Raw genomic sequence first — 12,818 nt, forward strand, 5'->3', positions numbered from 1 at the left:
TTCGAAATGGAGCCTTTTCCCTTTAGTCCCTGTATGACCTTGAGCCAAGCCACTTAACCTCTTTGAAGTTTCTTCTTCTATAAAATGAGAGGGTTGGACTCCTTTACCTTTGAGTTTTTTTCCAGGTCTAGAGATAATTAAATTCAATCAACATTTACTAAGTACCTACCTTGTGCCAGATTACAAAAATAGTAAAAAGACAGCCCCCCCTCTCAAGAACTTTACAGTCTAATACTGGAGACAGCATGTATACAAAGCAAGCTTTATACTAGACAGATAGGGATTAGTGAACAGAGGGAAGGGACTGGAATTCAGAGGAATTAAGAATTGGGGAAGGCTTCTTATTGAAGGTGGGATTTTCTATAATCATGACCCAGAGCACCTGGGTTCAAATTATGACTTCCACTTTGACCGTCACTAAGACGTTATCGCTATCAAGAAGTCGTTTTCCCTCTTGTAACATCTAGCCCAGGACCTGGAATATAGCAAGTGCTGGTTGCTGTTCATGTTAACAAATAGAAAAAAAAAAGTATCTTGAGATTGTAACATTCTACCCAAGGCAAACGCGTTCTGAGTTGTTAAATTGGACAAATCATTTAAACACTCTGGGCTTCAGCTCTCTCTGTAAAATGAGGGAATGGAGAACCTCTAAGGTCCTTTCTGTATCTAAATCTGTGACACGGTTAATGGAATATATATATATATATATATATATATATATATATATATAGACTCTTGCTCAGTGAATTAAACTTTATTTTCAGTGATTTTTTTCTTCCAAAAACTTTATTAACTTTAGGGTTTGATTTTCATTTGCTTTTTGTAACTACATAGGAGGTTAGGAGTAAAAGGAGAAGTAAAACTGGGTTTGCCTTAAGTAGAATCCTATGATCCCAAGAAACTTTTTAATTTGTCAATATGAATATCATTGAGCACCGACTGTGTTCCATGTGTTCTGGTGTTCTGGGTTGGGTGTTATATGAGAGGAAAAATGTCTTATTCTGGGATGTCACAGTCTTCTGGTGCCCCCAATCATTCCCTTGTTTCTCGCATCCACCACATCTGTTCTTTGGGCTGTATTTCCACCTTTCCCCCCTAGTTTGGAGAGTACTATTTTATTTTCTGCCTTGTCTTGCTCCCTGGAAAGAACACATTAGTAACTCTTCTTTTGACTTTATCCTGGTTTTACTGCTAAACACTGGAAAAACAAGAAGTTGGTAAACTAAGGAAAAATTGATGAATTTGCCTGTCTTATCAGTCTCTTTTCTACATAACAAGTAATGCAATTTAAATATGGCACTTCAGGATTTACACAGCCTTTTCCTGACAACACTCTTGTGAATTGTACAACTATTATTCTCTTCATTTCACAAATGAAACCATGTTTCAATCCTAGGTCTCTAACTCCAGGTCCAGCACTATTTAACATCAGGCACCTCACATAACTCCCTCCTCCCTGTCTTCTAGATCTTGCCCTAGACTTGGCACCAACTATGATTTGCAGAAATGATAACTAAGGACTGAAGTCCCTCGATTTGTTCAGAATAGATTCCATCTCACAAATCCCTCTCACTTGGTTAATGATTCCCACCCAAGGTTTCCATAAGGTCACACTGTGCCTCATACTTGGGTCTCTACAGATAAGGTAAAAGGACTCAGTTCAAAGGATTTGATTGGACCTTTCCCAAATGGTGTTTGTTGAGAGAGTCTGGCAGGCTCCATTTTAAGGCTCCCCCTGTTTTGACAAAGCTCATCTTGTGTAATTTCTGTACAGAGACCATGCATGAGAGAAGCTTAGAATTGGAACCAAGTCCTATGCATAAAAATATAACTACTAATATGTAAATCCATCAGAGATGGCCATGGCACAAAGAGCCCAGATAACTTTTGGGACATGTCATACCTCTTCAACTCAAACCTTTATCCAGAAACTTGGGAAACCACTGGACAGCCCAGTAGTTGGCATCATCTGTCATCTATGAGCATGATCTTCAAGTCATTTCAATAAAAATTTCCTAAGTTCCTAATATATTCAGAACTCTTGCTAGGCCAAGAGAAGTAGAAGACTAGGAAAGACAGCAGGGTGAGGGGGGAGAGGCAAAAGATGCACAAATGCCTTTAATACATAAATATTATACATGATAATACATTACAGGTTTGTTAAAAAAATGTGCTATATGACATTTAAGGGGGAATGGCTTCATGGAGGATGTGGCATTTAAGTTGGCTTTCATTGGTAGGAAAATCCAAAAGGCAAAGAAGGGAAGGGAGAATATTCCAGGCATATGGAATAGAATAAATAAAGGCAAAGAAGTGAGAAAGTATTAGGGTTAGGGAAATAATCTCCAATTTATCCTAAATATATATTGTTTGTTCATTGTTCTTTTCATGCTGTCTCATTCAAATGAGCTCCCTTTTTTTGCTTTTATATGCCCAGCACTTAGGATGATAACTGCCACATAGTAGGCACTTAATAAATGCTTGTTGATAACCTGGCTAAGAAGAAAATTTAATCTGTTATGAGGAAGAGTTTGCTAACAATTGAGGCAACCCCAAAATGACTAAGTCACTAAGTTATATCCCCAAGTGATTTACTTTGAGAACTAAGTAACTAAGTGACTAAAGCTGCTTAAGAAGTTAGGGGGCTCCCCCTCATGGAAGTCTTCAAGGAGAAGCTTACTAGACATGTGGTGGAGGGAATTCTTGTTCAAATTAGCCTGGGTTAGCCTGGAAGTCTTCTGAGGTCCCTTCCAGCCCTGAGGTTCTATGCTAATGAAAGTTTAAACTTTGTATGTCAGAGCAACTGAAAAATTCTGAGCGAAGAAGTTCTATATTTAAAAAATGAGTCTCAGCAAATTGAAGTAGAGAGGGAAGGGTACAGAAATGGGATTATTTTTTAGGAGGCTCTGGGTATGTAGTGAAAGGTGTGTAGCAATGGGAAGAAAAAGGTGGGGGAGGAGACTGTGAGAATATAAAGGTAGAATTGACAATGATATTTCTTGTATTTTGTTTCACACATGTGGAAAGGACTGTGTTAAGTGCTAAGTGAATAAGTGGATCTGAGCGTTAAGGGAGAGAAACAAGTGGAAGATAATGCTGGAGTTTCAAAGCCATGTATTAAAAGGTTTATTTCAAGAAAAGAAGAATCAATAAATGTGATACATGTACATAAATTGTACTAACCCCAATTTCCACAGGTCCCACACTCAATATCTTCAAATATCTCAGACCCAAGGTGAGAAATGTTGCAAAACTACAAGTTACTGTAGGGAACCTGTCAGAGGAATTCCAGAGGGATCAGCTTCAGTCAATATCTACTTCCCTTGCCCTCCACTGACTTTGCTGCTACCAGCTGATAATTCCTTATGTTGTACTTACCTGTTGTCATTCTCACCTCTCAGCAATTGGAGGACTTGCTGCTTTGCTATTAGAGCTTAAATCTGCACTAAGATTTTTTGTACACCTTGTATAAGAAGGATGTTTAAAATGTTAGTAGAACTTTGCTTTTGGCAGCATATGGCTTTCTATTTTGTGCCTGCTTGATAATAGTAGAGGATTGATCACTTAGAGGTAAATATAGCTGCAGATGTAATTGTGTGAGACCCAAGAACAAATGAACCCTGCTCCCAAAAGTGACCCTAAAACTTAATTTTTTATTTCTTAGCTGTAAGATGAAGGGTTTGGCTAGATAATCTCTCAGAGCCCTATCATCTCCAAATCCTATGATCTGTCAGCTTATTTAGCTCATTTGCTTCTCTTACCCCATGGTAAGTCAAGTGTATGTTTTACCTGATCTCCTGGATGATGAACTTTCATGGGCTTTATATCAAGGTGCATGGCAAGCAGCTATTTGCCTCTTTGTTGCCCAGCTCAGTCTTCCAAGATGCACACATACACAGGAGTGAAGATCATAGGGTTTAGAACTGCAGGTATTTTAGACAGAAAAGATGACAGAAATAGCCATATGGGGGAGTGGAAATGAATACTGGAATAAGAGGTAGAAGATCTGAGTTTTATCTCAGTTCTTTGAAATTCAGTTTGTTATTTTTATATGTTTTTTATATTCAGTTCAGTTCAAAGTGTGACATTGGACAAATGACTTCACCTCTCTGAGCTTCAGTTTCCTTAAATGGAGGGTGATCCCTATAAAATGGGCATCCTATCCAATGTTTTGTGTTGATCTGCATTATGCTCTTCCTTTGAGAAATAACTTTACCTGAACATATTTGGAATATATATGCATTTCTCAAAATTGATAGTTTTGTATCTTTTGTGCAACATAAGATTGTTTCCTTTATGCCAGTTCTACTTTTTTGTTCTCCAAGGGAATTTATAAACAGACTCAAAGTTTTGTAGCAACTTAATTTTAAAAAAATTTATTGCATTGACCAAAAAGTTTCACATTTTTCCTGTGAGTACATTAACTTCCAAATTGTTAAAAAGTTTATTTTGTTTTTTTTAAAGTTGCAAATCTGTATTCAATTGTGTATGAAAATTGGTTACAAATCATACCCTTAAAAATAAACTCATTAAAAATGTAAAATAGCAAATATTAAACTATGGAGTATTTGTAGGATCAAATCCATAGCATAGTGATCTATATTTAAACAGCCATTATGCCCAAAATAGCATCCTGTGTAGGCAGTGAGAGAAGTAGGGCTGGACTGTGATAGACAGCATGTCCCTGTAATATTAGTATTTAGTGACTTCGTATGGTCAAAATTTCCCACTAATTTGAAGATATTAGAATAAAACAAATTCCCAGACAATATAATAAAACAAGAAGATAACCAATATGAAAATTTTGCTTTATACAAGAAGCCTAAGATAAACATTTAAAGTCAAAACTATGTTCTTTTTTAAATTTTACTGCAGATTTCTGTTTATCCTAGCTCTATCTTTTGAGTTAAACAAAGAGGCATAACTACAAAAATACACTTCCATCCAAGCTTGTTCTATGCCAAAGTTACACATCAGAGGTTGCAGTTTTTGGTGTCATTAGCATCATTAGGTTGAAAAGTCTTGTTTTTCCCTTCCACACATAGGCTAGTAGTAATAGAAACAGTTGTATTAACTAGTTAAGTTAAAACATGAAGGCACAGATTTGGAAAGTCTGCTCTTTTTATGTCCATGGAATACGTAGTATATGGCATGTATACACAACTCTTCACTTAGTCATTGTTTGCACTAGGCATAAGGAATGTGAGCTCCTTGAGGGCAGAGACTGTCTTTTGCTTTTCTTTGTTTCCCCAGAGCCCAGCAAAATGCCTGGCACATAGTAGGTGCTTAATAAATGCTTATTGAGTGACCTCAAAGTTTGTGAGACAACACAAGGAATTAGATTGATATCAACAATTGTCAGTGCAGCAAAACAGCCAGTAACAGCTCTACTTGAGTAATCACTAACTTAAAAGCTGCTGACAGTTATTCTTAATTTGCGGCAGTTACCACTATCAAAAGGTCAAAGGACAGGTAGCAAATGACACTATCAATAGGAACTTAAATATAATAATACAAATACACTTCTTGTCCCAGGGGAAAAAAACACATTTGTTCAAATTTTGGGAATGAGGGGGGCAGTTAGGTGGTGCAGTGGATAGAGCATAGACCCTGGATATGCAATTTGGATGTCAGCAATGAAAATAGCTATGAACATTCCATTTTGTTGCAGAAAAGCATAAGGTAAAGCAACATTTTCTCCGACTTAGTTTCCCACAAAGCATTAGCTTTGAATATACATCAAATGCCAAGGAATGTGCAATATTTCTGTCAGAGGTGAGTACAAAACTACAAATTGCAAATCAAATAATCCCAGTTCCTGCTATCAATATCACTGCTTTTGGCTAGCAGAAATATTCTAAATCTTGGCCACTGGCCCATCCAAAAATCCTCTTTCCCAACACAACTGTTGACCTAAAAAACAATGCTTTAATCAATTACCAAATTATTAATGTGAAATTTCCCCCCAAGGATTAAGTGAATACTATATTACTTTTAGATTTTAAACAAATGCAGATGATGCTTTTTGTTGCTGTTGTTAGTACTGCAGGGGAAGCTGTCATAATTGGTGGGTAGCTCTAACACAGACTCCATAACTCTTTCAAATTATGATTAAAACTCCTCTTTTGAAAAGTATTTTGTTTTACTCAGTCATGATCCACCTTTTCAACCTCCCATCTTAGTCCTAATCGAGAAGGCAAGAAAAACAAAATCCATTGGCATTTCTTGAAAACCAACTTCTAACATAACAAAATTGCTCTTCAATTTGTAGATCAGTAACACTGAAGGTTCAAGTATTACACAATACCATATTTCTTTTTTAAATTCAAAATACTTAAAGCTTCATTTAAAATCTTTTTCTATTATGAAAGAGTTGCTAAAGCCTTAAACCAGCTTGTCCATTCACAATTTGTTTTTCTGAAAAATAAATGAGTTGATGCTAATAATATACTAGAACATCCATTCACTGGGGAATGGAATTTAGTGCTCCACTCACCTGGGATCCTACTCGAGGGGATTTTAGTTACTGACATAATCAAAGTCCATTTTTCTAAGGTGTTCCCATGTCAAGCACTAAATGGACAAGGACCATAGGATTTGGACCAGTTCCATCATCTTACAGATTAGAAAATGAAGGCACATTGCCAAGGTCACATAGGTATAACTAGTATTAGAACTCAGATTTAACCAGGGCCTACCTACCTCTGATTTCAGATATAGTACTCTTTCTTTTACACTAGGCAATCTCTCAGTGAGGTTGCAATGGATGTAATAATAGCTAGCATTAATATGCGACTTGAAGGTTTGCAAAGCACTTTACAAATATTTTATGCTCACATTTCCTAGGTTTTACATTTTACAAATAAGGAACCTGAGGCAGATAGAGATTAAGTGACTTGCCCAGGCTTACATGGCTAATAAGTGTGAGGCAGGATTGGAACTCAGGTCTTCCTGACTCAAACTCTGGTGCCACCTACCTTCCTGCTATACCAGGCTGCCTCTCATAGGGAGGTTAAGTTGGGATATAAAAATTAAAGCAAAAAGCAGTATGGGAAAATATTTACACCAAGAGCTTGTCTTCCAGTCTTCTCTCTCACTAAATGTATCATGAATGTTGAAACTATGTAACTTTGAAACATTTAAAAATATTAATAAAACGATTATCTTATGTGGTCAACTAAAAACATGTTGACAACCTCCTTCTTTCCTTTCCCCAGACAGTTTAATGGTTTAATGTTAGAGTTTCTTTAACAGTAAGACCAGTTTATATAGACTAGTCATTCTTATCCATTTCAATTCTCCATAAGTTAAATTTTGGAGTCCTCTAGCAAACTCTATCATGGTTGGGTAACCTAAGGCAAGATCAGAAACTTCAAAATCTGAGGCATTCGTAGTGAAGTCTAAGCAGTGCTCAATGTGTGTAAGTATATCACAGGCAATCATTTTTTGAGGGAAAAGGAGGAAAGAAAATAAAGAGATTATCATTAGAGGAAAGGAGGAATGAGAGGTGTCTGTGGTAGAAAGTGTACCACCAGCTACTTCACTGCTACTCAAGACATAGATTGCCTAAATCAGGTGTACTGATTTAAAACAACAACTCAGCTTTCTAATGAACTAATTACATTAAAGGCCACCCAGATGTATGAAATGTAATATTGACAAAAGGGAATAATATATATGGGTTCATAACCTCACAAAAGGATGTAGAGATGGAAGAAACCTTGGAGAACATTTAGAACAGGAATTCTAAATCTTTGGTATATCATGACCCCTTCTGGCAGTCTGTTGAAACCTCTGGCTACCCTCTCAGAATAATGTCATTAAGTGAATAAAATAAAACACATATGAATACAAAGGAAATCAATTATATTGAAGGTCATAAATTTTTTTTTTACTTTTTTAAAAAAGTATTTTATTGATGCCTTTTATTTTTAGATCACAGTTATTTCTAGGTCTATGCCACTGTCCCTCCCTCTCCCCTATCAAACCCTTCTTTGTAACAAAGAAAAATGACTAAACAAAACTGATAGTCACTCTATCTGACTTTGGTCAAAGGGAGACAAGTATATTCCCTGATCTGTTCTCTGGTATCATTTCTTTTTTGTTTTTTCAGTCACTCAGAGCTCAGGTTCCTTCTTGTGACTTTTCTCCTTTCCATTGTAGCAGAAATTATTATATTTATATACCAGTTTATTTTTACTTCACTTTGTTTCCAGTTTTTTGTTGTAGTTGTTACCACAAAGAGTCCTGCTGAGACTTTTATTTTCATCTTTGAACTTCTTGGAGTATATATCTAGAAGAAGGATTTGTTGGGTCAGAAGTTATGAATGATGATGTCATATTTTTGCATAATTCCAAATGGATACCCAAAATGGATGGATCAATTCATAGTTCTGTCAACAGTGTATGAGTATTCCTTTCTTCCCACAACTCCTCCAGCACTGACTATCTTCATTTTTGTTTTCTTGGTCAATTTTCAAGGTGAGAGGTAAAAACTCAGAGTTGTTTTAATTTGCATTTTTCTTATTGATTTGGAGAAAGTTTCTAAATGGCAATTAATGGAATTTATAATTTGCAGGTCTTTCAAAAACTGTTCATATCTTTTGACAGCTTATCTATTGAGGAATGGCACTTGGTTATTCCTTTTCTGTATCTTTGACTGTCAAGGTAGTGCTGGGAACACCACTGATATTTCATAAATTCTTCCTGTCGATTCAATTCAGCAAATGTTTGTGGAAATAATTCTGATATTAAACTATAAAGAGAGGAAAACTTTCAGGACCAAATAGTAACCCTTTGAAACTAGATGTGAAAGTACTATTATCTTTGCTGAAACTGGACATTTCCATCTTCTGCTCCCTTTTAAAAAGCAAGTTAAATCTTATTTCAAGACTATTCTCTTCATTTAGAAAACTGGTGGAGTTTGATAGTCTTGTCTGTGGAGTCACAAATTTCATGCTTGTGTGTACTTGGATTCATCAGGTGTTATCTTTCTGAGTTTACTCACACAGAGCAAAATGAGTGTGAGAAACTAGAGACTCCAGCCAATAGCTGCTGCAATCCAACCATCTTCATCCATTCTGTGCTTACAGCAGTGGACAGTCCAGCCTTAGAGCGGAAATCTACATTAGAGCACTGTGCTATGACACAGTCTGACACAGGAGAAGGAATGGATGAGGAACTGTGTGTTTCTGTTTGTGAGGAAGGACAGGAAGAAAGACAGGAGAACAAGGCTGATGGGAACGTAGATTACAGAGGAAAGCTGCTTCATGGTGGAGTTGGGAGGCACCTGTCCAGGCTGCCCTAGTCCCACTTGTCCTCTGGAAACCTAGAAAATTACGCTGGCAGACCCATAAAAATATTTTTTAAAAAACAAGTTTATGGACCAAAAAAGTGAGGGACTAGAGAGGTCAAATAATTGCCCAAGGTCACACACACACACAGCAGTAAAGCAGCCAAGCCAGGATTCAAACCTAGGTCCTTGGAATACTCAGATCCAGTCGTTTTTCCCATTATTACACCCTATCTCATTTACAGGCTAAATGGGGAGACTGTTTCAGAAAAAAATATGGACTTTGTATAAATATTTTTAAAACTTAGATTCATTCAAAACTAGATGAAAATTCATAATATTCTGTCAGGGGTCCATTAGTAATATAAATATGGAGTTACTTCTGAGGATAGAGACTGTACCTGTGATTTCACTAGTCTAGGGAGCTCTCAGGTTAGGGGACTGCAATGCAAGTCAGCCCCTTTACTGTAATTTATGCTGTTATGAGAGTTGCCTAACATGCATAAGCTATATCAAATTGTGTGCTGTCTCATTTGAGGTGGGAGGAACAGAAGAAGGTTGAAAATTTGGAACACAAAAATTTAACAAACAAATGTTAAAAATAGTTTTTACATGTAATTGGGGAAAATAAAATATTATTTTTTTTTTTAAAAAAAGAGATGCTTAGAGTACTGAAAAGTTAAGTTAAATTGCCCGGGGTTACATATTTAGCAGGTGTCAGAGGCAGGCCTTGAACCCAAGTCTTCCTGGCTTTGAGGCCAGCTTGTGATCCAATATGCCACACTGCCTTATATTTCTGAGAACAAAATAGGAGGGGGGAAAAAAAGCACATACCCTAGAAGAATAGACCCATTACTGATATTTTAGACGAGTAATTTTCCAGGCTTAAAGAGGCATATTTTTATAACTGAGAAAGACATTTTAACTCTGAACCATACTTAGCTTAGGTCAAAGCTAATATTCAAACCCTAATGGTTGTGAGTGGTCACAAAAGGTTTCTTCAAGTTTGTGTAGAGCCCATCTAATCACTTATATGTAGATTTATCTATTTGTAAGACAACATGATACAACATGTGAGTCTTTTTTTTTTGTGATGAATGTTTGGATAAAAGTTATGTCTGTTTTTGAGGATGGAAAAAAGTATCCATTTTTTACCTTTATTATGTATGGAACAAAATATATATACAGGATTATAAATCTTAAAATAATACTGTTCAAAGAATGCTTCAACTGTAATCTAGAAGTCACAAAATCTTATACAATATTCTCTGGATCTGAGTAATGCATTATGAAGGGATGACTCATTTTCCTGCCAGGCAACATTCATGAAAACAGAATCCTAATCCAGTAAAAGAATTTTGATATTCCTTTGGCATCTACCATCCTGAAACTGGACCTAGAGTTATTGTTGGGTAAAATCAAAGAACTTCTTTTCCCCACCTCCCAGTATGATTTGAACATTGAGGTGCCCTATCAGAGTTTGAAAAGAACAGCACACCAAAGAATTCTGGGGTGGGACCTTTTCCTAAATAAAAATGTCTCTGGATAAAGCAAAACAAAACCAGGGCACAGTAGGCCGTCTTCATTCAGTGTATTATTCTGTCCCACTTTAGAAATTAAAAAGCATTTATTTTGAGGGAAATCCTAAAATAATGTCTCTAAGTTTGAAACTTTCATAAAGAATTTATCTCCATTTGTCATAGCCTTTAACTTTCTTTGTCTTTATATCTTAGACCACATATACATTGGGGCTACTTTCTACATATTCTTTTTTTTTTTCCAATGTGTTCATTTATTTATTTTTAGTTTTCAATATTCACTTCCACAAGATTTTGAGTTCCAGATTTTCTCATCTTGTTCCTCCTCCAACCCCAAGACAGTGTGCATTCTGAATACCCCTTCCTCTAATCTGTCCTCTCCCCCCCCCTTCTCTTATCCCCTTCCTCTTCTATTTTCCCTTAGGGCAGGATTGATTTCTATACCCCATTGCTTGTATATCTTAGTTCCCAGTTGCACGTGAAAACAATTTTTAACATTTGTTTTTAAAACTTTGGGTTCCAAATTCTCTCCTTTCCTCCCTCCCCAGCCACCCTCATTGAGAAGGCAAGCAACTCGATACAAGTTATACATGTGTAGTGATGCAAAACACTTCCATAATAGTCATGTTGTGAAAAACTAAGTATATCTCCCTTTATCCTGTCCCACCCACCCTACTCCACCTGCCATTTATTCTCTTCTCTCTTTTGACTCTGTCCCTCCTCAGAGGCATTTGCTTCTGATTATTCCCTCCCCCAATCTGCCCTCCCTTCTATCATCCCTCTGTCTGTTATCCCCTTCCCCCCTATTTTCCTGTAGGGTAAGATAGATTTCCATACCCAATTGAGTGTGTATGTTATTCCTTCCTTGAGCCAAATCCAATTACAATAAGATTCACTCATTCCCTCTCACCTTCTCCCACTTCCACTCCATTGTAAAAGCCTTTTCTTGTCTGTTTTATGTGATATAATTTACCCCATTCTACCTCTCCCTTTCTCCTCCCAGTATAATCCTATCACCCCTTAATTTTATTCTCCATATATCACCCCTTCATCTTCAACTCACCCTGTGCCCTCTATCTATCTATATTATACACACACACACACACACACACACACACACACACACACACATTTTTTTCCCTCCAAATACCCTAATACTGAGAAAGGTCTCATGAGCTACAAATACCATCTTTCCATGCAGGAATATAAACAGTTCAACCTTAATAAGTCCGTTATGATATTTCTTTCCTGTTTACCTCTTCATGCTTCTCTTGAGTCTTGTATTTGAAAGTCAAATTTTCTATTCAGCCCTGGTCTTTTCATCAAGAATGCTTGAAAGTCCTCTATTTCACTGAATGTCCATTTTTCCCCTGAAGGATTATACTCAATTTTGCTAGGTAGGTGATTCTTGGCTTTGATCTCTGGAATATTATATTCCAAGCCCTCCGGTACCTTAATGTAAAAGTTGATAAATCCTTTGTTATCCTAATTGTGTTTCCACAATACTTGAATTGTTTCTTTCTGGCTTCTTGCAATATTTTCTCCTTGACCTGGGAACTCTGGAATTTGGTACAATATTCCTAGGAGTTTTCCTTTGGGGATCTCCTTTAGGAGGTGATTGGTGGATTCTTTCCTTTTCTATATTACCCTCTGGCTCTAGAATATCAGGGCAGTTTTCCTTGATAATTTCTTGAAAGATGATGTTTAGGCTCTTTATTTGATCATGGCTTTTAGGTAGTCTAATAATTTTAAAATTATCTCTCCTGGATCTATTTTCCAGGTTAGTTGTTTTTCCAATGAACTCTTTCACATTATCTTCTATTTCTTCATTCTTTTGGTTTTGTTTTACAGTGTATTGATTTCTCATAAAATCACTAAATTCCATTTGATTCATTCTAATTTTTAAGGAAATATTTTCTTCAGTGAGCTTTTGGAGTTCCTTTTCCATTTGGCCAATTCTGCAATTCTCCATTATTCTCTTTATTGGC

The sequence above is a fragment of the Phascolarctos cinereus genome, unplaced genomic scaffold, assembly GCF_003287225.1.
Source record: "Phascolarctos cinereus isolate Bilbo 61053 unplaced genomic scaffold, phaCin_HiC Scaffold_5;HRSCAF=322, whole genome shotgun sequence".
Classification (NCBI taxonomy): Eukaryota; Metazoa; Chordata; class Mammalia; order Diprotodontia; family Phascolarctidae; genus Phascolarctos; species Phascolarctos cinereus.